Source organism: Stegodyphus dumicola, chromosome 3 (assembly GCF_044657685.1).
Source record: "Stegodyphus dumicola isolate Sdum_Otavi_A_Nest chromosome 3, ASM4465768v1".
Classification (NCBI taxonomy): Eukaryota; Metazoa; Arthropoda; class Arachnida; order Araneae; family Eresidae; genus Stegodyphus; species Stegodyphus dumicola.
This window is the reverse complement of record NC_140770.1, coordinates 43314571-43341377: the sequence shown is the minus strand read 5'-3', so window position 1 is coordinate 43341377 and position 26807 is coordinate 43314571. Positions and strand designations below refer to the sequence as shown.

Below are 26807 nucleotides of genomic sequence, written 5' to 3'. Positions count from 1 at the left end.
CTCATTTAGTGGCTTAGTTTCTATCATATTTCGAAAAGAAAACTAAAAAACGACTTACAACGTTTACAGCGATTTACAGCTTGCCAGTCAATAAGTTGAGTGCCTAACTGAAGGAAAACATTTACGGTGGCTCTTGTCTTTAGTATCATTTTAGGCTGATCTTCTGTGGAAACTGTGTAAATTAGATGAGACATCATATAAGGGTATTCCCTTCTAGCATAAATTTAGTCGCTAAGTAGACCTTAGGTTAAAGTACTTAGTGGTGATATGATTATTATTATTAATGTATGTATCAAAACGATGAATTATCAATAATTAATTAATTAGAATAATCCATCTTTAATCAAAAGTGAAGTTCAACTTGCAAGTTATAGAACTGAACAGACGTTGCTTCTTACAGATCAGCTGTACACCTTCAAAGTTTTATTTCAATAAGTCTAACTTATTTGATATGAGCTCCTGGAAACGTACTGGATCTGTCTATCTGTTATAAATTCAGAACACATGCAGTCACATTGTAGAGACATTTTTTGAAAACAGAACAGATGAAAAATGAGCAATCCCCTCGACACGTATTCGAGAAGTCCCGGACTTCTCGAATACGTGTCGAACGTGTTGACTGCTACACTACGAAGGCATGCTAAGTAGGCGAGAGAAATACCTTATAACATGTCTTAACATATGCAGTCGTTCAAATTCAAATGACAGTAAATATTTTAACAACGTTGTGACAACTTTCGCCAGCGAAAGTCAGTTTAAATAATGATCAAAGTTCCTTAACGCACAGTATTTATAATGATTTAAGATCTCTTCTTCGTAGTGATTAATACATAATTTCTCCTAAAGTGAAGTAATGGAAAGGACATGAAAAGCAGGACAAGATAGAGAAAAATATTTAAAACTAGTTGGTTATAAATTTATCGGAAGGCTGCAAAGGAATCATACTACATATTAAAATGTATTTATAGTTCTAGTTAACCTTATTAGTTTTCATGTTTGTGAGCCTAAAATATTCTTTTCTGTAATGCGTTGTTGAATAAATAAAATATTACAGTAAAGTGAAGATTTCTTTAAGCTATCTTATCTAATTAAATCTAGCATGTGATGATCTTTGCAAGACTATATATTCGATCATTAAAGCCAGCGAAAACATTATCAACAACACCTGATCAAGATATCAGAATGGTGTACCAAGTAGCTTCACTAATCTTCCGGTAAATAATGAACATTTAACGATAAACCGAAAACATTATAAACAGCAAAGCTTCCTACAGACTGTAGTCTGTAGGAAGATCCAACCAATTTAGGTACAGACCAGCATATCTAGCTGTAGATCCAGCAGATCTACAGTCTGCTGATGAAAATCGTCAGTAGACTGTAGACCAGTATACACTGGTGTGCAAAAATTAAGGACGAGACGGTTTTTTCAATACAACTTTGTACAAAAGCTTTCCAAATCAACACATTTAATACCGTAAGATCCCCAATACGTAAGGACATGAGTAATGTAAGCAACGCTTACTAAAAGAGAAATCAGAGGGATAAAAAGAAGCTTTATTGAAAAAGTAGCATGGAGCGCAATGCGACTGAAGGCCGAAATATCCCTGTGACGGGTGTCCAGCAAGAAACATCCGGTCTTTAATAGGGGATATGATCTCCCCTGACTGCTAGGCAGGTTTCACAGCGTCTGCCCATGCTGAGAATGAGGGTGTCAATGAGTTGTTGAGGCATTGCTGCCCATTCGTCTTGCAGCGCCAATCGAAGCTCCGGAATCGTTACTGGTGGTAAGATACGAGCTGCCAAGCGTCTGCCTAGAAAATCCCATACATGCTCGATAGGATTGAGATCCGAAGATCGTGCCGGCCAATCCATACGTACAATATTCTCACTCTCTAAGAGCTGCTCGGCAGCTACTGTGCGATGGCATGGTGCATTGTCGTTCATGAAGAGGAACTGCGGACCCATAGCGCCTCTAAAAAGACGCACATATGGAAGAAGAATCTCGTTACAATAACGGGCCCCGTTGACTGAACCTGCATCGAAGATGTGAAGGTCTGTACGACTACCAAGCATGATGCCTCCCCAAACGAGAACACCGCCACCTCCATACCTGTCCCTTTCAATGATGTTCGAGGGATGATTGCGGCTTCCCCGCTCTCTCCGGAGGAGTATGCGATGAGAATCGCTACTCAGACTGAATCTGCTCTCATCTGTAAAGAGTTCTCGTCCCCATTCATTGTCTCTCCAATTCCGGTGTTCCGGCACCACAGAGAACGCCTTCTCCGATGGGCAGGCGTTAGAGGTACACACCGTACAGGGCGTCGTGCAAACAGACCACCACCATGCAGTCTTCTGGACACGGTAAAACGCGATATCGGTCTTCCAGTCGCCTGTGTCGTGTGTCTAGCGATTTCTCCCGCTGTCTGCCGCCTGTTTCTTCTGGCCAGTAAGGCAATATACCGGTCATCTGCGGGTGTGGTTCCTCGTGGACGACTACTACTAAACCCCCGGATAGCTGTTCCTGTAGTTTGAAATTGTCTCCAAAGTCGTGAAACGATGCTGTGAGCAATTCCGAACTCTGAAGCCACACTTGTCACACTGCGGCCTTCCTCCAACTTCCCAATGATTCTACCTCGGGTAAAAGCATCCAGATGTCGTCTAACAGATTGATTATTCGCCATTTCTCGCTGAGGCAGCAACTCGGTGTGATTTTAACTGCTATACGGCGTGCAATCTCTTTGCCAGAAATACTGATCTTACACCGACGACATGCTTTATACTACTCAGACACTCCCCCATTACGTCTACCTGCATATCTGCGCATGTGCTACCATACATCACCTTACTTAATCTCCTGATTGGTCTTTCTGTCCACTCTGGCTCTTCGTTCAGCTGATATGCTAATTTTTCGACTTCGTCCTTAATTTTTGCAGACCAGTGTATAATAAATATTTGACAATATATTGCCAGTATATATTACCAGTATATTATTACCAGTATATAATAATTTTTATTTTTAGCCTTTTTGCCTTTTGCTTTGCACTGTATAAAAGTAATCTCAATAAGCAGTGAATTTAATTTGTTCTTTCATTTCTGCTGGTATATCAAACAACATGGGTTTCCAAAATATTTTGATTGTTTAAATCATCATTAGAAAAGAATCATCAGAATAAATATAAGCTTTAGTTGAGCAACAATGATGAATAAAATACTCCGTGTCTTTTAAAATTTATATGTGACAATTAAAGAAGACTTTTTACAGATAGTTTTCTTCTTAACCTTCACTACAATACCATAGGGTTTCAGTTTTCATTATTGCAAAATTCTAGGTGTCAAGTATAATAAATTGCGGATATGTGGCTGATAATTGAGTTAAATACGGCAAGATGTTTCATCGGAAAATAATTTCATATTTTCTTTAGAAACTTTTAGCAAAGTGGTAATTTTTTTATTTAGAAAATTTGACGAATCGCAGAGCAAAAATATCTCTATGTGCGTAATTTTCGATCAAAACCAGATTTCTTTCTTATCTTTCGAATATCCGAAGAAATTTCCTAGATGGCCTGGAACCCTGACATTTCGGTTGAAAGAGTCTTCAAGTGAGCCAATTTATTTTGGCGGTCTGCCCACTTTAAAAAGAGCTACGTGCATTGCCATGAATAGAAAGATAAAAAAAAATTTCATTACAAGGGCAAGTTTTACCTTTGGCCTTAAATAAAGTTAGTCTTTATTATGTTCTCAAAAGCTTCCCTCACATGTGAGGTTTAACGCATTTATGCAGGTACCTTTGCAAACCATATGCACGCTTTCTGAAAATATACAATTCTTAGCAATTTTCTGAAGACTTATATAGGTTTTATTCAATTCTAAGTGTTGAGTACCCGTAAAGTTAATAAAATGCATAAATTTAGCAATTTCGTTTAAGCAATCCTCATTTAAATCTAACCTGTGAAGCGTTGCTAGTTGAAGATGAATAAACTGAAAAGTTTGTAGAGACATTAGGCATTTTTAAGCAGGAGACATGAAAAATGTACATTGCCCTCGCCGGAACTCGAATCTGGACCTCTGGAATACGCTCCGAGTTTGATACCGTTACACCACTAAGGTATGCAGAAACGATGGAGAAAATACCTTATGCACTTCCCCTTTTAATGGTCGACTTAGGGGATCCAGTCGCTAAATCCTGGTGGTGAAGAATCACCATACACTACCTTTTACGTGGTATGGGTCCCCTATTGGGGCGCCACTGTGGAGACATTTGGAATTTTTAACAGGACAAGTGAAAAATGTGCAATGCTCTCAACGGGACTAGAACCTGGAGCTCTCGAACACTTGCGAGTGTGCTACCGTTACATTACGAAGGCATGCAGAAACGAGGGAGATAATACCTTATAAGTTATATATGAAATACGACATTACGACATAAAAAGGAGCAAAATTTAAAGTATTATTTAGCTGTTAACCAGGAAAAGTTTATAGACTTCACTTCTTATTACGCAAGTGACTACCTTAACCACTGGAAAACTAAACTGATATTAGTGTGATATATATGTGTGTGAAAGCTCGAGAAAGCAGCAGCTACCCCTTATAGCATTTCTACCTATTTTCGCTCAAGTGCTAGGATTTTATATCACATATTCTGTACCTTGCTTAAGATAAGGAATATGAAATACGAAATCCTAACATTTACTTGTAAAAGTCCCTTAAATCTCCAGTTTAATTCGGTTTTTTCCTCTTTCTGTTCTAAAAACATTAACACGCTTCTAAAGATTCTCTCTAAGCCGCGTCGTTTCAAAATTAATTTTTATCATATGACTCTTACATAACGTTTAGGCAGACATTTACATAATGCGTCAGGGGGGTGAGAGGTGCCTTCGTGGAGAACGTTCTTATAGAAACTGGCTCACATACACGTTGTACATGGAGAAAACCACGAAATGCCCACGCAGCCAGTCCATTAGCTTGGAATCAAATCAAGATCTGAACTACTAGTATTCAATGACTTTACCGCTTGGCCCCTGGTGGGCGATATAATGTCTATTACAGAAACAGGAGAAATTTATTGCGCTCAGATATATATGGTTTTACTAATTCAGAAAATCCTCTATGTATGAGCGCTTACGAGAGTATTAAATATTAGACACTGTAAAATGCGAAAAATTCACGTAATTCACACAAAAACATCACAAATTGCATGAATCACACACTTTCTGTGATCACAATCACACTCTGTATGTATTATCACGTTGTTGTTGTTGCTTATGCTCACTTGTCTTACGTAGTCAGCACAAGTCCACGAAATTCCTCGTAGCAAGGAGCGCTAGATTACGCCTGACGTTGGCAACAGCCTTGAGCACCATTCAGATTGGATTAGGATTCATAGGATTGTTTTAGAAGCAAGCAAGATGAAAAATGAGCAAACGCCTTCGCCGGGAATCGAACCACGGATCTCTGGAATACCGACCCAGCGTGCAGACCACTACACCACGAAGGCACTGCTAGGAAAGCGGGAGAAATACCTTATATACTCCCCTTTTTAAAAGGAGATTGGGGTTTTTTAGGGGACCCAATCGAAAAATCTTGGGTGGGGAGAATCATCATCTACCACCCTTTTAGTTCAGACGCCAGTGTAGAGACATTAGGATTGTTTTGGAAGCAAGCGAGATGAAGAATGAGCAAACGCCTTTGCCGGGAATCGAACTACGAACCTCTGGAAAACCGGCCCAGGGTGCAGACCACTACACCACGAAGGCACGCTGAAAGGGAGAGAAATACCTTATAAAGTGACAGTGCGATTTAGCTCTTCCGTCTCCCAACCCCCCCCCCCCCCAATTTTGATGGAGTTCATCAAGGGTCCGTGGATCTCCCACTCCTCTCCCCTTCCACCAAACCACCCGAGAAAACTTTCGGCTCGACGCATATTTAGAGTGCCGCCATGCCGCACCAACACTATACGTTAACCAGCATCCATGCCTTCTCGGGGTTTCGAACGGCAATCAGCGACGCTAACCATTGTACCATTTGGGCGGCTGCATTATCATAAACTGCGTAATTTATGGGCTAAAAATATAGCAGCTTTCGCGTGTTATAACTTATACAGTTTATGTTTTAAGAATTCACATAATATATTAAAAGTTAGATAATTTTCAGAATACAAATAATGCACGAAATTCACAGATAATGTTACGTACTATAAAATAAATAAAATACAAAATTCCACGGAATTCACATAAGGTATTATTACAAGTTAGATAATTTGCAGGATACAATAATTTCCCAGAATTTGCAGAAAATGTTACGAATTATTCGATTCGTTACAAATTATTTTGTGTAACTAACATAATTCATGGAGTTCACATAAAATGCTAGGAATGACTCATTTTATAGGATACAAAGACTTCACAAATTCACACAGTGTATGATAAATTAAACAATTCTTAGAATACGAAGTACTACTACAAATTATACTTTTTTGTCTGCACAAATAAGTTCAATGGATTCTTCTAACGGCTATTAGGCAGAAACTATCACCTGCATGATAATTTAATAATAATGTAACTTTGGAATTTTAAAAATCAACACCGAAAAAAAAATCTCGAAGAAATTTTTTTCTGGGCCAACCATTTACACCTTAAAAACAAGCACGGAGGAAACTCAGTAGTTTCTTAAAATGGTAAAAGTAATCGACAGAATACTCAGAAAGTATAGAAATTTATATGTGATATAAAGAAAAGCAAGTATACCGCATTTCCTTACTACCAATTAAAGTAATTCAGTTATAAAAAATAACCAATCACGCTGACTTTGTTTAGAGCTTTATGTTGATCACATTGTTTAGAGATGGTATTCATTAAATTAATAAAACTTATATTAATAAAGCACCTTTGCATTTTATTATCCACCTTATGCAGTAAAGTTTCGTAACTATATCCACAGCGCAATCTATCGATACAACACATGTTTTTTAGACTTCCTTACTTTCAAAGGTACTTTCTTACAGACTTCCATGTTGCCAGCAATTCATTGCTTTTTTAATTAGTATTATCATCTTAGTGTTCACATACGTATACAGGATCGTCTTGTCCATACAATACTTGAAATTTAGAATTGAATTAAATTACTGTTTGACAAATTAGATGAAATCCTTTTTACTTCCTTGTACGAAGTAAATAGGAAGTAGCCTCATAACGTTGAAATTTTGTATATAGGACTGCTATAACATGTAGATGTGCACCTCGTATTTTGGTTGCAATCGGCAGCACCAAACGTAGATAAATATATTTATATATATATCCACTCTGTTACCCGGCTCAGTGATCTCAGTTTCTTTACTCTTATATGTTTGTAAATTGTACATTCTTTGCTTTCAAAATGATTGAATTATATTGTTCTTATATTCCGGTTAAGGTTTTTATGCCTTTAGTAAATCTGCATGCAATATTTTTAGAATTATCAACAATTTTAAAGTTGATTAAGTGCCGCTAAGCCTAATAATGTTTTCGATTGCGGCCATTGCTTGTTTACATTTGAAACACCAGGACAGTGGATTTGTTGCCAATCTAGAGAAACTTAGCTTCGCAAAAACAAAGATAACGGCTTCATTTACTATTCCGAATTAAACCATACTTAATTCTTTGTGGAATTTTTTCGAGGGAATAAGTGTTTAAGATTTACTTTGTAATTTTTAATACAGATATTTAGACTTTTTATGTATTTTTGCCTTGTCGTGAATTGAGAACTGAAATTCATTGAATGAGAAATACTCAATCATCTGTAAAAAACTGTTTCTTTTTTTTTTTTTTTTTAGTTGTTGTTGTTTTGTTTTGTTTTGCTTGCTTAATTTCTTTTATACATCGTTTTAGCTTCATTATTTTATTGGAATAGAACATGTGGCAACGATTAGATAATTCTTAAAATGATATAAAGTTTGCGCATTCTGAGTTATAATATGAATGAAATATAATACTGTTAAGTGAACTTAGCGCCAGAGTGTCGCTATGGTAAACAAATAGAGTGAATTTTAAAGAATACATTTATTCTATTGTGGTTTATGCGCTCTCAACGAAGTAGATTTCATTAAATCCAATAAGTTTAAACGAAATGTAAGAAAAAATGCGTATAATTTAATATTCCGTACAAGGAAGTCATGTGGTGTACACATCAGATTTTTTTTATAAAATTAAACATAATAATAGAATTTTATAAATTTATTAGCACCTGCTGTCTTTGCGATAGCAGGTGAATTACAACTCGAAGTAAAGGTAAAAGAATTTAAGAATTTATATTTTATGAAACTTTCATCGCATGATAATTTATTACGACAGAAATGCATAAAATTGCGATGCTGACCGAAATGTACTCATTGTACAATGTCCTTCATCGGCCTATCTACACAAGTTCAGCTTTGGAAACATGGACCCATGCCCTTGTGGTAAAGTAGGTAATTTGAAACTTTACATGCATGAATGCACCCCTAACATAGGACATACATCTCTCAGAACAATTCTTCAGATCTGAAGAGCTCAACTAGTGAAAAATGAAAATGGTCTAAAGCAAACGCTCAAGTTAATTGCATATATTAACGCTAATGGTGATAACCATTTACGTCTTCCGCGAGTATCTCCTAATTGAGAACTATCTACTGCGAAGTAGACTACCTCAGTCTCACATAAAGTTTAGTCTGTCAAGCACGTGTTTTCTTCACGTTATCTAAGCCGTTATTTTGTAAATATTATGCAAATAGATCTGTGAATTATTATTTTGATACCTGCAATTATTCTGTAAAACTTTCTTATAACATCTGGCACAGTATTTGATTCTATGAAAGTGATGTAAATAATCCTATAAATTATGCAGTGCAACTTTTAAGCTTATGATATTCTTTTCGTTTGTAGCAATTTAGGATTCCAATGCAATTCCTAAAGGCCATGTAACTCATTCACATGGCATATGTAACTTAACAACAGTTGTTTAAAGTATGTCTCTTGTCCTCCCGGGCTTTGGCCATTGTGCACAGTTAGTAGCTTTTCTTCTCCAGAGGAAAAGGAGTGAAAGCCTCTTGTTCTGACAGCATGTCTGTTTTCCTCAGGGGGCAGAAAAAGGTACTAAATTTAATCTAAAAATCATATATTGCTCTTTCATGGAAGAACCCGACTGATATAACCGCTATCAAAATCTTGCGTTATCCAGTTACTTAAGAAAACCCTTCATTTTGTGGACGAATCTGCGTGAATTATTTTACTTTGCAAACTCACTGAAATGAAGATATTTTAAGTACTGAATTTTATATTACAGTATGTCAGCTTAAATCATTTTATGCAGATATCACATTACAAAGGTATATATTAGGAACAATTATTAGGAGAAAGAGTAAATTCAGTGCATTTATTTCTTTATTTGAACTTTTGTCCTGATTATTTCACTTGAAATATTTCATTCCCGATTACATAACTGCTATCTTCAAATTAATTGTAAAATACTAAATTGTTATTGATACAAAATTGCCGAGAAGAGTATTTTTAATGAAAGCATAGCGTTTTTTGCATTTTAAATAATGCTGAAATAAGGCGTTTCTTCTATCGAATTTTACAGGCAAAATTTAACAACTTCACGGCTTTTCAGAAATTCATTTCGAAGTATGTTCAAATACTGCTGAACAAAAATACAATAGTTCTTTCCGTTTTGTCAGAAATAAATCGCATGAGTCGAAAATTTCCCGAAGGACACTTGGAACAAATTATATAACTTCCGTTTCCAACTATTTGTTCCGACAAAATAAAAAATAACTTGACGCTGGAAGCATCAAATTAGATACGAATGCATATTATTTGAGCAAAGATGCGTAAAACATGCGTCGCAACAAATAAGTTAAAATGACTTCCAGTCGCGCTTCGTTGGAAGAAAGATGGATTGAAAAAGCATTTTCTAAGATTTTCTTTTTATGATTTCCTATTCTGCGAGAATTGAAAAGACTGAGACTGAAAAATACTACTTCCCCACTTCATGAAGTAATAATATTTGCTTTTATGAAAAACGAGAAACCTATGATTTCGCAAAAATTCCTTTTTGGAAACCACAGAAAAAGAAAAAGGCTCGAAGATTTCCATACAATTTTTGGAAAAGCACCAATTGTCTACTTAATCCTTTCTAACTCTGTAAACCTAACTTCATTTTAGTGACTCAATAAATTATCTATGTTAATGAATTGTGGCAATATTACATTATAAAACAACAATGATAATAATTCTCGAGTGATGTCAGCAAAACTGAGCGCCTAAATTTTATTATTCCCATATTAATAACTTAAACATCAATGTAAAAAAGCTATTTACAACACACCATAACATATCCAGAAACGGCAGTAAGTGTTTATTCGTGTGTAATAAATGCTTTGCGTTGGGTTCTTAGATATGCTTTATTTCAGTTTAAAGCTAACGTAAATTTTGAAAATTATTATAATAAATAATTCACTAAAATAATATTCAGAATAGGTTTAAATTCCAAATAACGTATATCCAGAGTTAATGTTCACAATTATTCTTTCTTTCAAATGAACATCATTCTGAAATTGTCTATTGTGAGTTAGAGTTTCAAAAAACCTAAAATGCAATTTAAAAATATCATAATCTAAGTTCTGACCTCTGCGAAAGCCAAAGACTGAGTCCATTATATTAAATCCCCAATTCGAGAAACAAATGTTTAATGCATTCTGATAAAACATTGTAAAACGTCTTGGAATTGTCTCGGAATTTCCCTGAAATGTTTATGGCATGGATTCGAAGATACGAAAAGGCTGGAGCGTGTTTACATACAAAATATAAACTATTCAGTTCCAAACCACCGAATTACAGTAACCGTTATCAATCAGAAATGCTCGCATTTATGCAAGTTGCAAGTTTACTCAGACCAGATATCTTCACAGCAACGATCCAGCTTTAATGTGACGGCACCTTTACAAATGTATCAATTTATAACTTGAAAAAAACAACTGCAACAAAGATGACAGACCAATTGTGCTAGATGCTCAAAAAAAGATTTTTGGTTCTTTTTATTAATCAGAGTAGCAAACTAAACTTCCTGTAGGTGCTATAAAATTTTGTTTTAGCCCACTTCAAAAAAATATATACATGAGAATTATTATATGCGAAAAATATGCAATGTTTGTTTTTAATACATTAATATTACTTTAATAAATATAACGAGAACATGTCAATCGATTTCACTCCATATGAGCCATTTCGGTTACGCCATTTCAGATGCATAGCAATCGGTTCTTGGTTTGAGCTTTTTGTACTTGTTTGAGTTTAACTATCTGAATTAATCTCCTGAATATGTTAAATTCTTCTCGCCCTGTTTACCGCTGGCTAATATAAGCTTTGATTTATTGTGGGGTATCTATACCTTTCATTGGTGTCATGCTCACGATTAACAGATTACGATGGATAAGGTCATGCGATAAATAACACCTATTATTTACCGCATTTTAACCTATATAGACACATATTCAATTATTTCTATTTAAATGTTATTTAAATAAGACAGAATACTCCTATATGAAACACAATGGGTTTTATACCACGTGTCCTATATGTCAGCTTGAGCTAAAGACTGGTGTGGTTTATCTGATTATAGTGAAGCACATGATTTCTATCCGCTGAAAGACAGTGATATCTTCGTGGAGGACTTTGTAACGGAAATTTGCTTGCATCCACGTTACGCATGGGAAAAACATGAAAATCCCCATGCAGTCAACCGTTTGCCTCGAACGAACTCAGGTCGAGCTACCAGTGTTCAGCAACTTTACCGCTCGGCTGCTTTTGGTTTGGTTTGGTTTATTTATTTATTTTTTCCAATGGCAGTTACAGTGTAACACAGTCCGTTAATTTATACAAGGCCAGATGTGGTGATCTCTTTATTATGGAGGCACCTGATAGGTGGGCCACCCTCGCCTGCTATAAAGGGACGGACAGTTACAACCATGCCGTCTCCGGGATTCGAACCCAGTCCTTCGGTATCGCAGTCAGGCTTCCCTAACCACTATACCGTTTGGGCGGCTTGATTTGGTTTATTTGGTTACGGAAAAGCACTTGGGAGCTATCTGTCTAAGAGGACGGATGTCTTTCGTGGAGGAATTTGTAAGGGAAACTGGCTCGTATACACGTTACACGCGGGAAAAAACACGAAAACGCCCATGCAGCCAGCCCGCTCGGGAGATTCGAAATTCGGACCGAACTACAAGTGTTCAGCTACATTACCGCTCGGTCCCTGTTGTGTCGGCTGCATTTGGACCAATTTAGCAAGCGAATTAAGATAAAAAATAATTAAAAGGTCAGTTAATTAAAAATGTAAAACTTTAAGATCATGAAATATGCGTTTCTTAATGAAAAAAAAAAACTTTCGCATAAAAATTCCTATTTATAAAACGATATCGGCAATCTAATTTTAGGAATATTAGTTATAAACATTCATTACATGGGAGCTGTGTTATCTAGAGTTGTATAAAATCATAAAGGGACAGAGAATAAATAAAATGTAACTGATAGTGCTCTAAATGGCAAATATACATTAGTATACAAGATAGCAGAAACATAACATTTCATATTTTTTGAAAAATTTGCTTTTATTTTGTAAGATATTTTTGAAAATTTTAAATATTATTATCTGGGATACTCTTTTGTTAACAAGAAAACTTAATGTAGAATGTTCTGAAGAAATAATTTCCGCAAAGACACAATGCAATGTATTAGTAATCCATGCTTATTGGGAAGAAGTCATATCTCCGATTGAACTGAGTTAATATCTCCAGCCCAATATCAATTACCGAAATCTAACTGAGTGTATGGCTTCCTTAATCGGTGTTGTCTCAGGCTTCTTGCCATTTCTGATATATTAATTTAAGGTACGATTATGGCCAAAATATATCTAATTATAATGGCATTAGTATTATATCAGAAAGAGAAATTCGAAACATTTTTAATTTTAATAACTACTAATACATATTTCAGAGTCCTTTACGTTAAATGTTATTCATATTAAATAAAAATGCGTTAAATAAATAATCAATATTTTACATTAAATGCTACTATGCACAATTACAAACGCTCCTCTGCCTAAGCAGGGAGAAAGTAGAAGAATTTAACCGCTTTCGATTTTACATTTTTCTGTTTCGTTACTTACAAAATAACTTTAATGCATCCGTTTAATAGATCGGTGTTCTACGTTTAAGCTTTAGAAGAAGGAACATCCATCCATTCTAATGACTATGTTACGGTGAAACACCAAAATCTGGAAAATGTCGACTTTCACCGGTGAATGTCAAATAGTCGCTTGGTGTATGTCCGAAATATTTTCCAAATACTCTTATTTCTGACTTACACCGGTGAATGTCGACATTCGTCATGTACTAATGGTGAATGTTGAACATATAAGAATATTATATTTCCTTCTCCTTAATTCATTCGCGAAAAAACGCACTTGAGACTCAGAATAAGAACTTAAAACACACAGTACATTCAAAATGAGAAAGGAAAATAATAGAAGTTATAAACTTACCAAATTATGTGATTCAAATCTTATTTATTGTAACAACTTAAACTATTATGACACTTTGAATTGCACAAGAGGCCCTTGCTTTTACAACTGCATTTATTTCTAGAACACTTTCTTTTGGAATGGCAGCGTGTACATATACTCCTCTCTTTTCGACCTACACCAGAGCATATCTGTGATTGTCGACATACGCCGGTGTGGCTCCGAATGTACAAGAATGTAAAAAAATATTCGATCTTTCACCGACGTATTTGGTGAATGCTGATATTCTCCGGTGAAAGTCGACATTCTCCAATTTCGGTCTTTCACGGTAACAACTACACTAAATATAAGACTGTTAAGGAAAACTAGCTATAAAATAAAAATTAAAATATGTAAAGAGAAAGTTCTAGGATCTGTGATAACTCTTCTACTAAACTACTAAGCATTACTACTTCTACTCTTCTACTAAGCATTACGTTGCTTTATTTGTAACATCATAATAAAGCATCATAATAAAGCATCATTTGTAACATCATAAAGCTTTATTTGTAACAGCATAATAATTTTTAACACTGTCCTTCTTCAAACAATTTAATTTATCAGTCTGAATATGTTTTTGGCAGAAAAATAAATAAAATTTTAAAAACATCGGAAAGGTTTCTAATTTTATATTTTCTCAAAGCGGCTTTTTTTTTTTTTTTTTTTTTTTTTTTTTTTTTGTACTTAAACCGTCTAAAAATTAAATTCAACAGCAATATCACAAAATATTTAAAAACAGTAAAACATCAGAACAAGCCCACCAGATTTATTGCCGCCAGGAGAGTAAGACTGTGCCTGCCGTTGGCAACAACCTTGAACACCATACAGGCAATACTACGAGTACGACTTCGCTCACTTCGCCCACCCCCAAATTTTGAAGGGGAGGGACGGGTCCGAGGGTCTCTCATCCCTCTTCATTGCATTGCTCTTCTTCACCAACCTGTCGAGAGGGCTTTCGATTCGCCGCATATTTAAAGTGCCCCTACGCGGCACAGACACTATGCAACATCCATGCCTTCTCCGGGATTCAAACGCGGGCTCTTCGGAATCTCAGAGAGCTTCTTTAACCACTCTAACGGCTGGGCTGCAGTAATATAATTGCCTGGAACGTTATTGGGCGTCTTCACAAGATAAATCGTTTATTCAGAGCATTCTCAATCAAGATGTGTTCAGTTTAGTTCAGTCAAGATCAATTCTGTCACTTATTTAATTTCTTTCTTATTCTTTTTTTTCCTCAAAGCTGAGATAACTTATCCGTAAGAAAGCTACTTAGATCGGGATAACATAGTAGAGGTAAATCATATACAAAATAACAAAATAATATCTCGAAAATGATTACGTAAAGATGATGAACTGCAGAAACGCATCAAAAGTTGTGATTATACTGAAACTGAATAATTTAATTTAAAATATATGAGTTTCCAAAGTAATAAAATTAATCAAGGAATTAAATTATTTTTATAAAATTAAACTGCTTTGAAAGATTTTATTATGTCAGAGAGAAATGTCATATTTAAGGGAAAACGTCACTGAAATGAGATATTACACAAATTCAAATGCTAAAATAGTTTGAATGTGATTTCTGTAACTGAAGTATAGATTCATTTTAAGGCGTTAATCTATAGATCATGGAAAACGCTCCAATAAATCTCGATGATGGCTACATATTATTATAACGCTTTAGACGCCTGAACCAATTCCGTTAAAATGCTTGAAAATAATCCTCCTGGCCTTGACCAATAGCGGAATGCGGGTAAAAGCGATTAAACGGATAAATGGCCCTCAAAAATAATGGTTCCTGTTAAATGGGAAATTCGTATGCAGAGGATACCCTATACGCGGCAAACACCAACTCCTGTTGCTATAGCAATGTCTGCTAGTTCCAAATCAAATTACGAACTTCTTTTTTATGACACATTCTTCTCGCAGACTTGTTTGAGTTGTCTGCGAAAAATTTGCGTTTTCAGATCTTTCAAGCAGGATTTATTACTGAGATGTAAAAAAATGGAGCTCCTCTAAATTCAAATTTTGGCAACAGACATAATGACTTTATTTTTGACGTTAGCTATATAAGAAAAATCCTACAATTTACTCATTCGTTTTTAAACTTAGTTCAGTCTTATATTTGATAATCATAGATGGTATTAGTATTTTTATTGATAATGAAATAAAATCCTATTTATCTAAACTATTCAAAGGAAATCGTTTTGAATTTCATTTTGGGGGAGGAGAGGGGGATCGCCAATGATAAATCATCCACAGTTAAAAAGTTAGAAATAATTGCTGATAATACTAAGGAAAGTAAGCTTTTAATGTACTACTTACATATCAGTATTGCTGGGAACGCCTGAACATTACATTACTAACTGCTCACTCACTAAAGATTTTCATATTAAAATGGCAACAACAAATATTCAAGCTTTTAGTAAATTCTTAGTAAAATAAAAATACGCAGTGCAAAAAGGCACAAAACAATGGATATCCTAGCAAAATTAGGCACAGGTTTATGTCAAGTAATATAATTTCATATAATGAGTTATAAAAAAGATGTAATAGTATAATAAATAAAGAAGTAAATTAACAAGTGCAATCTATAATAGAGCAAATAACATCAGTGCTCATATTTTGAAAAAGTGATTAATTTCTAGCAAAACGTATGTATCATATATATTATATTTAAAATGTACATGCATTTAATATGTACATGCATTCAAATTACGATAAATAAATACTGACTTTTCGCGATTATGAAGGCCTAACGCATTAGCAGTTAAATTGTCATATGACAATCAGTGCTCAAAATATGAGCACTGATGTTATTTGCTTTGCTCTATTATAGAATGCACTTGTTAATTTGCTTCTTTATTTATTATACGAGTACTATTACATCGTTTTTATAAAATTATCAAAAATATCTTTTTGAAATTTCCTAGAAAATCTGGAGAATTTTAATCTGGGCAAGACAGCTAATTTCCATGAATGCGAAAAAATTCTAATATTTTATAATATTCTAATATTTTAATTTTGTCTAATGTAAGTTTATCTATATTAATCTTACTTTCATGAAATATTAAAACATTTTTTATCATAAAAGCTCTCAATTTGACATTGTTTAAACATTTCCTGGACAATATTACCTAATCAAGTAAAGGAAACGAATCAATCCTATATAAATTTTGTGAAAGCATTTCCAGGAACGGATTGCAAACGAATAGGGTTTCAAATATAAATAAAATATAAATCAAAATGATATAATTTCATTATGACATATAAATAAAACATAAAATAAGTAGGATTCCTTATTTCGAGAGATTTTAAGAGAATTTACTTAAGCATTAGAAAGACTGTTACAGTAAAAGAACGTTTTAACGTGGATCCATATTATGCTTTAACGCCATTTCCAGACACCAAATTTCCGATAAATTTTGAAGAAAAGAATGCTTAGAAAGCTTTCTTATTTTTAATCTTCTTTCAATCTTCTGGGATTTTACGAGAAACAAAGTTAAAAATACATTTAGATGCTTTCTTTCATTCGGTAAAAAAATTAAGCTTTCTTTCGTTAAAGACCAACTTTGAGCTGGAAACTGCTTTAGCTCAGGGGCAAGAAAGTATTTTAACCACAAAAGAAAATTACTCCATTCTTCAAGCATGAAAACAAAAAATACACTTGCTATTTGAAAGTTTCGGACAACCAATTGAAAACCTTGAAAATTATCTTTAAAAGTGTAAATAATTAAAGTCATCAAAAATTTTAATAAATATAAAATAAATTATAAATAATACATTTTTTCTTCTTAAAATAAACATAATAACTATATCTGCTGGCACAATCACAATATCTGTTAAATAAAATTAAAATTCATCTCACAAATAATTTTGATTTTAAATCCTCTGATTGATTCAGTACTCGTATTTTGTACGTAAAATAATATTAACAAAAGTACCAAAATATTAAAACGTATCAACTTTCAAGATAATTGAAGAAAAAAATAAAGAGGACATGTGTTATGAGAAAATTTCATTATGATGATTAAATTTTATTTAGCTAGCAGGAGTAGTGTGCTCAAGACTTGAAGTTAGAAGTTTCGTAGTCAACCAATGACATGCATGGCAAAAACACTGTTAAGATGTAAAATTTGAAAATACCTATTAAAATAATTGATGTTGTATTGAGCAAAGCAATTACACAATACCAAAGCTGAATTAAATTAACTAACATATTAATTATTAATATATATATGTACTTAATAAAAAGCTCAAGAGGGCTTCTGTTGCGGTTATTTATACTATTATAAATACTACATTTAAAGCACAAAATAGATATAAACAACGAATGCATCATATAAAACACAATTTATATATTATAATCCTCCATCTAACCTAACTGTCCGGTAAAGTCTTAATAATACGAACGATTCGCATCTCGTAACTATAATGGAAGTGACATCAAATGACAGAAATCAACATTGGAATTCAAGAACTCTTACCACTAATGGAAGCATTCTAGGAAATAATGCTATTCACCAACAGGAAAAAAAAAATCTGATTGTGTACGCCACATGACTTCCTTGTACGGAATACTAAATTATACACATTTTTTCTTGCATTTCATTTAAACTTATTGTATTGAATTAAATCTACTTCGTCGATAGCGCATGAACCACGATAGAATAAATGCACTCTTTAACCATAGAGACACTCTGGCGCTAGCTTCACTTAACAGCGTTACATTTCGTCCATATTTTAACTCTGAATGCATATAAATTTATATCATTTGAAGAATTCTCTAATCGTTGCTACATTCAAATACTATAATAAATCTAAAACGATGTATAAAAGAAATTAAGCAAACAAAACAAAAAAGAAACAATTTTTCACAGACGATTCACTATTTCTCATTCGATTTAGTTCTCACTTCCCGACAAGGCAAAAATACATAAAAACTCAAAAAAATCTACATTAAAAATTACGAAGTAAATCTTAAACACTTATTTCCTCGAATAAATTCCAGAATGGATTAAGCATGATTTAATTCGTAATAATAAACGAAGGCGTTATCACTGCTTTTGCGAAGATTACATTCTCTAGATTGGCATCAAATCTACTATTCTGCTGTTTCAAATGTAAACACACTTTGCCGCCATTGCAAAATTCATCAGGTTTAGCCGCACTTAAACAACTTTTAAATTGAAGATAACTCCACAAATATTGCATGCAGATTTACTAAAGGCATAAAAACCTTAACCGGAAGACAAGAACAACAGAATTCAATCATTTTTAAATCAAAATATGCACAATTTACAAACATGTAAGAATAAAGAAACTGAGATTACTGAGCCAAGTAAGAGTTGATATATATATATATATATATTTATATACTTTCGGTGCGGCCGATTGCAACCAAAATACGACGTGCACAGCTACATGTTATAGCAATCCTACATACAAATTTCAAAGTTCTGAGGCTACTCGTTTTTGAGTTATACGAGATATGTACGTACGCCTTGTTATACAGACGCCACGAAAAATTTTCTTTAGAATTCATTTTACATCAGTTTTATAATTTTTTTTGGGGGGGAAAAGAGTCCTTTATTCTGCCCTTACTTCCAGATATCACACAAAAACATCATTAAATTATATTGGATAGTGGTTAAAATCGATATTTTCATTGAAATATGATACCCGAAATTTTACACGATACTTCTTTTTTACTTCGTGCAAGGAAGTAAAAATGATTGGTCTTTCACCTCCTATTATGATATCAATCACATCAAGAGCAATGGCGAAACTCTTGGCATTCTTGTTCTTAAAAATATTACGCCAACACCTTATCTGGAGGTTAAGGATGCCGTATCTTCTAATCACCTTGTATTTTTTTTCTATTTTATGTACGCCCTCAAAGCAACTCAAATTAATTGGATGAAATTAAATGACTTTTACCTCTGCTTCTCATCAAAGATACTGCTTCTCTTCATAATATTAAATAATGAATATAGTGTTATCTCACTGTTATAAAATTCAAGATGCTATTACTCAATGTTCAACAATGTTGAACTTCTCAATGTTCAACAATGTTCAACTCAATGTTGTTTCTTCGAATTCATGTACACGGAGTAAAAAAAAAAAAAAAAAAGAACAGTTCTGTATTTCCCGTTTTGCTCTGCTGATTGCGGAAATTCAAATTGTGCTTTTTGTGTCTCAAAAGCACAACTTAAAATGAAGAGCAGATTTATACAGTGTTATTCTAACTTACGAATTTAGTTTAATGCTCTTTTTTTTATCTTGTGCTCAGAATAATTCACTTGGCGAGCTGCTTACTTTACGGCAAACAATTTCAATTTCACTTTCATTCTAAAAGGCGCGGAAAATACAACACGTTTCTTCTCTCTTGGCAATATTTTTATCTGGCATTAATTTTTAATCAGAATTGTCATTTTTGAATTTCTTTCTCGCTCTCTTTAAATTTCTAATACACGAGTCCTCCACCCAAACATGGGTCCCTTGAAGTGCGAATTTTGAATTTTGAATCTGTTTTTGATTTATTTCCTATTTCGTATAAATATAATGAATTTTTGTACAGCAAACTCGGTTATTTGAAAGCGAGAAGTGGCAACACTGCTCGAAATAAAACCAAGAAAGTTAGAATGATTTGAGTAGTCTTCCCCCGTATATCTCGTGCAATGAAAATGAAAGCATGAAGCGTCACAGTATGACGTCACGATTTATCATGGCCGCTGCCATACGCAAACATCTAGTTTTTGCCTTAGATACTAATCGACATTGCCTCCGTGTTAGCTACTCATCATTCAATATTTATAAGTGTCTTCTAATCTTAATACTTAACATGAATGATTTTCTGCCTAGTATAGAAAAATCACAAGCATTGAAACCAACTGTTTTAAATTTAATAAAATATGGGTATATGAATATATGTAAATGGTAACTATTAGAGAAATGTATATCGCGTTGATATTTGCTCTAAGTCAGCGTAAGTGTATTTGACAATGTATTTCGTAGTCTACACGGCAGCCATGATAATAAATGACGTTACATTATTCAGAATTTCTTGGTTTCATTTTTGCGACATCATGCTCACTCAATCCATTCTAACATCCTAGAATAGCACTTCTATCTCCAGTTTGCTAGAATATTGCCATTCGGAAAAATATAACATATTTATCTTTATATTTTAATCCCAAAATTCTGCTATTTGAAAGCAATTGCCACTTCCTCAATAGAATACTTATCATCTCCACGCACCAGCATATTGCCATTCAGTAAATTATATTTAACTTTCAAATTTAATCTTCCTCTTAGTGAATGACAAATGAAATCATTGTACAGCGAAAATCGCAATTATTAAAAATACCTTTTTCTTGCCTTTTCAGTTTTGATTTATGTAAAGATGCATTTAAATCATGAGGTATCTAAGTAAAAATATAAATTATTTTTATGAAATGACACTAGCTGGACTTATTAAAATCATTATCTGTTTTTAAAACATCTTTTGTGTAATGCATCATCATAAAAATCATTGTGTACTTTTTAAATGTTTTTAGCCAAAATTCAGCTTTACTCTGAAAGCAATAAATCAGCTATATTTACATTTTAGAAGTAACTGATTTACATTTCAGAAAAATCTAACAAAAATTAGAGGGTTTTATTTTTATGTGTGTGTGAATTTTCTACATTTATAATGTCATTTTTAGCCGAAAGTTTCTTTACATATTTACATCAACGGTTTTATTTGTTGTTGTTTTGTTGCTAATGCTCACTTGTATGACGTATAGTCAACTGAAGGCTAGCCCACCAACGGCCGAGCGGTAAAGTCGCTTAACACTGGTAGTTCAGTCCGAGGTTCGAATCCGGCGAACGGGCTGGCTACATGGGTGTTTTCGTGGTTTTCCCCATGTGTAACGTGTATACGAGCCAGTTTCCCTTAGAAAGTCCTCCACAAAGGCATCCCTCCCTTTAGGCGAGATAGCCCTCGAGGCTTTGCCGTAATTAAATAACCTAACCTAACCTAACCTAACCAACTCAAGGCTACAAAATTCCTCGAGGCAAGGATCGCAAGTTTACGCTTCTCATTTGCAACAGTCTTGAACACCTTACAGATGACAGTGTGATTTAAATCCACTGTCTTGCAGTTCCGCCCCCAACTTTGATCGAGAGCACCCCTCGGGGCGTGTCCGAGTTTCTCCCAGCCCTCTTCCCTAGCAGCAACCTCTCAAGAGGACTTCGGCTCGCCGCATATTTAGAGTGCCCCTATGTCGCACGACACTATACATTTACAAACATCCCTGCCTTCTCAGGGATTCGAACCCGGGCCCTCTGGCACTGTAGTCAGCGACGCTAACATCGATTGGGCGGCAGAGTTTTATTTACGATTTATAAAATTTCTTTTAATTTTAAAATTCAAAATTGCCTGGAGAGTTATACATAATCCATTTTGATTAATTATGTACATATACACGTAAGTATGTTTATTTAGGATTTCGTGCTCTTGAAAATTTATGCATAGTTTTATGTGAGTGTATGACGCTTTAAAGCATGTAATCATCTAAAGCTTGTAAATAACATAAGCAGTGCTGAAATGTTTGCAGCCTTGCAAAATCTGCCGATAGAATTCAGGAATAAATTGGCAGTATATGAAATGCTATGTCCAAATATATGTATTTGGAATAATTTCTAAACAATTAGGTGAAAAGGAATTTGCGAAGTTAATAACATTCCTTCTAGGTACTCATTCAATGTACCAGTCAGTATATCAGTCTCAGAGTCTGAAATGTAGAGTTCTATTTTCAGAGAAAATGTAAATTTTTTCAACAGTCTTTTGATCTCCGTCTAGAGGACTACAAAACTCTCTACAATATGAGAATAAATAATAATGTTTATTTTCTTCTTATTATTATTATTTCGAGTTTCAAGACACATGAAACTTTTCATGCTGTTAGCCTATTTATTCAATAGGCTAAGCAGGAGCTCTTAGAATGTAACAAAATTTTAACGAATCGTAGTTATACTAAAAACCTTTTTTCAAAATTAATTACGCAAGCAAAACAATTTTTTCCGCAAAGAAAATTTCCTTACAAGATAAATAAAAAATCAGTTAAGCAAACTTCCAGCCATTAAACACAGAATTTGGTATTTATGAAGGTAGGTAAATACGCTGTATGCACTGTTGCTGGATTATAAATTATTGCATCAAGTAGATAAATAAGTTAAAACATAGGTTTAGCAACTCCTCAATGAATTATTAACATTGCTCCCTGAGATAATTAATAATTCAGACCTGCTTGATGCATTATGTTTTAGCAAACAGATGACTTACCATGCGGCGGGAAATATTTCATGAAAGTGGTTCCTCACATTGCCTTCTTCCTAGAAAAATAAATAAATAATTAAGGTTTCTTGTTGTTATTCGCAGTTATACATGCCTTAAAATAAAAATATGCGTAACTAAGTACCAACTAGACTCATATATAAAGCAAAAGCATACCCTTTCTCGCATTTATGCAAGCATACGTGTTTGGATTGTTTTCATAAAAATTTAATTATCCTTGCCACATTCTAAGACTCACTTTTCTAGAGAATAAGCCTAAGTAATCAATTATTATTCATAACTTCATCATATAAACAAGCTACGTTTCTGCTATATAAAATATATGACTTATAAGAATGATAATAAATCCAAATAATATATTTCTTACAATAATAAGCTCGGATATTTGAATAGTTTTTGCATTCTTTGTTGACTTTATGGAAACCTATATGAACTCATTTTTGTTTTGGTTTTCAAGAATGAATGGTTTTGCAAAACCAAAATAAAATGATTAACTAACGTACATTTTCAAGAGAAATCATGCTTTAAATAAAGCAGCTATAAACCTTTTCCAACATGACGTTAGTGGAATTTAAATTTTGTTTCAATATACAATTTATATTATAAGCTGAGTAAAGAATTTAGCTCAGCAGTTTTTAATATTTAGTAAAAGATTACAACAAATATATTCGTAAAATACACCAAATGTTGATTGCACAAGGTACAGTACTGCATTTTAAACACTTACTGTGGATGGGACTGGGGTTAAACCTTGAAAATTACCAAAGGCATTAATTATAAGATAAAGCATAGATTTGAAGCAAATCTAATAGTTTTTAGGAATTTTATCTTTCGGAATGCAAGAATTCGGGATGCAAGATATATAAATGCAAGAATAATTTAAATTTCGAACAATGTATTTAAAATTCTTCCGTTAAATTATTTTGTATATGCAACCAAATAATATTTTGCCGTTATAAAAATATTTCTCCTGTCCGCTTTGCGTTTTACTTAAATCTGGACGGATACTAAACATTTACATGCGTAAATAATTTACAGTCTTTTATTCTTATTCAACATGCTGTGTCTGATAGTTCTATATACGCGGTTAATTTCTTAAAATAAAGTTTACATTTGATAAATGTTACCAATTGTGGATTAAATAATGCATTCCTGAAACTTAAGTTTACAGTAGAAAAAAATTACGTTTTCTCACATATTTAATTTCGAAATTTATTTAACCAGAACAGATTCAAATTTCCAAGTTAAATTCTTCGGATTGCACGCATGTGTTTCATAAATTAAAACTTAAATTTCCTCTTAATCTTGGTTTCAAAAATAAATTATTTTAAGATATCTATTCTATAATCTTACCATTAAATAACTTATTTAGTATTGAAGCAGTGAAATGTTAATGAAAACCTTCTTTTAATATTATTTTAGCCCAGGAATATTAAGAAATCAATTTTTGTCTGTCTTGATAATTTTGAAAATAACATCTTTTACTTCTTACTCATTTTATTAGTAAATGATAATGCTTTGAATTCAGGTATTATGTCAATCATATTCTTCGTGGAAACGAAAGGTATTTAAAAAAATCTAAAAGTTCTAAGATTTTAACAATCGCCCAAAAGCGCTTCTTAAGGTATTCTTTCACTGATTTCGTAGTATACCAGTCTGCTGTTGGACTCATTCCTGCTAATCCTTTTTTATTGTCCTTTTAGCTTTATTATTTTGCATCATTTCCTTCGCACTTACAACATCTGTAATTCAATTGCAAAATTACAAAAATTTTAAAAGCAGCATATCGGCATATGTTAGGTAGTTAATTATTAATTAAGTACCATGTTCTTCACATTTGCGCCGCATAAAATTTGAGTTCAACACAAAATCGCAAAATACGTAAAATCTGTACATTTTTAGAATTTCCGATGTGGAGCTGAAGTAAAAATGCTTTATTCTGTACACTGTTGTCACTGCTCACTTTCAAATCCATGAGCTTGTTAATATAAACTTCATTAAAGTTTTACAAACATGAAATATAGAATTCGAAATTCAAAATCCAGGCTTCCAAGTGCACATGTTCCAGTGGATAACTACATTATTCAAAACTTGATGGCTGTAGGTAAAGTCGTTTTTCCACAGAGCAAAAAACATGCATACATACATGCAGATTCTTTATAATTTAATTTCTTTATAAAAATATAGGGCAATAATATTTGATGGCAACAAGATGAAAAGTGATACAGCCGTTTATAGTGGACGAAGCAAAATCCCATTTCGAGTCTAATATCCGATTCGGGCTAACGCCCTTTCGAGCTAATACTGCTTTCGAAGTGATACTTATAAAATTAGGCAAAAAAAGTCTTATTGCACTAATACTAATACCAATTAAGCAGTAAAAATGACGTAAAATTCTTCAAGGTTTTATTCATCCGTGAAACTAGCCCACGCATAGAGATAAGTAACAAGATGCTATTAGTATTTGGTGTAATTTATTGGTGCAGCAAATCTGACAGAAATAAAATAGTTCAAATTATGTGCATCGAAGGCAAACAGCAAAAACTTAAATCAAAATTATTTAAATTTTATTTATAATCAACTTTATATTGATTCTGTCATTTATGCCTTGTTTCTTCGGATGTTTATGCAAATTTTATGGCAAGCGGCATGGGTTAGAATGAGAAGGATATTGTAGCCGTAGATGTAGTTTAGACGCAGATGCTGCTGCTTGCCTGGAGAGTCGCGCGTTCGAGTAGAAGTGAATGCTTGACGTTATCACTGTCGGTAAATGTTAAAAGTTATTTTTTTCTTTTTCTCTCCGACCCAGTTAGTGTTATGGCCTAGCACAGAGCTATAACAGAGTTGTAATACAGCTAAAACATATAGCCGGGATTGTAGTTAGCGACGTTATATGCCGTACCGAAGGGCCCGGGTTCGAATCCTAGGGAAGACATGGATGTTTGTAAATGTATAGTGTCTGTAATACATGGCATTCTAAATATGCGGCAAGCCGAAAATCCTCTCGAGAGATTGGTAGTAGGGTAAGAGGGGTGGGAGACCGTCGTACCCCTCCCCCCTGGTGTGCTTTCCATCAAAAGAGGGGGAAAGGAATTCCGTGCAAGAAATGTAAGCATGACGGAATTGAATAGAAGCACTGTAGTACTACAATCCACAAAATACTGAATCAAACAAATATATGAAAACAATCGTAATCCAAGCTATTTAACAATATGGAACAAATTACGAAGTCAAACAACAAAAACCATCGTTATATTTTCAAATTTTCACAGGAGTAGTTTCGATGGTTTTACCCAACCACCATCCTCAGTTGCAAAAGTGCAAATCGTGCTTTTATCTGTCACTCCGAAAATCTTTATTTGTTCTATACATTTAATTATACTAATTTAGGTCGAATAAAATTTCCATTTTAAGCATCAATAAAATCATTAAATTTACTCGTTAGACTACACGAGGTTCTTTGATATGAAATAAAGAAACGAAACATTTACTGATAAGCTTTCCAGAAGTGCCGTCTCCAGCAGAAAAGTTTTCCCTGCTGAGCCGAGGTTCATTAAATATGCTCAAAATTTGTGTTTCTTCTCCGAAACGCATAATGATTCTTGACACTAGGCAACCCAGCTTTGGGCTACGTTCTTATTTAGCTACTAAAGTTCCGTTTCCGATCAATACGTTCTCTCTCCATGGGTTCGGTTTTTCAATTAAATTTGTTCAAAGCGAACGTTTTTCTTCTCTTGAAGATTCCCTAATGAGTAACTGAAAGTAATTCATTCTGTGTTAAAAAGCTGAAAGACGCCGTAAAATTGACTTCCAGTATGAGAATTTCTTTAAAATATAACCGTCTTTGTTCAGTTAAATTGAATGAATAGTTAACTTTGTGGCAGGCTGTAAATTT

At 33.7% G+C, this 26807-nt stretch overlaps 1 protein-coding gene across 2 annotated transcripts in view; it reads right to left on the bottom strand.

Moving 5' to 3' along the window:
* The window catches only part of LOC118189393 (uncharacterized), a 333651-nt gene that overhangs the window by 203889 nt on the left and 102955 nt on the right, over nt 1–26807 (bottom strand). For both annotated transcript variants that reach the window (XM_085812820.1, XM_085812821.1), the window contains exon 2: nt 22901–22950. The gene's annotated coding sequence lies outside the window, so the exon portion shown is untranslated. The remainder of the gene's footprint in view (nt 1–22900; nt 22951–26807) is intronic.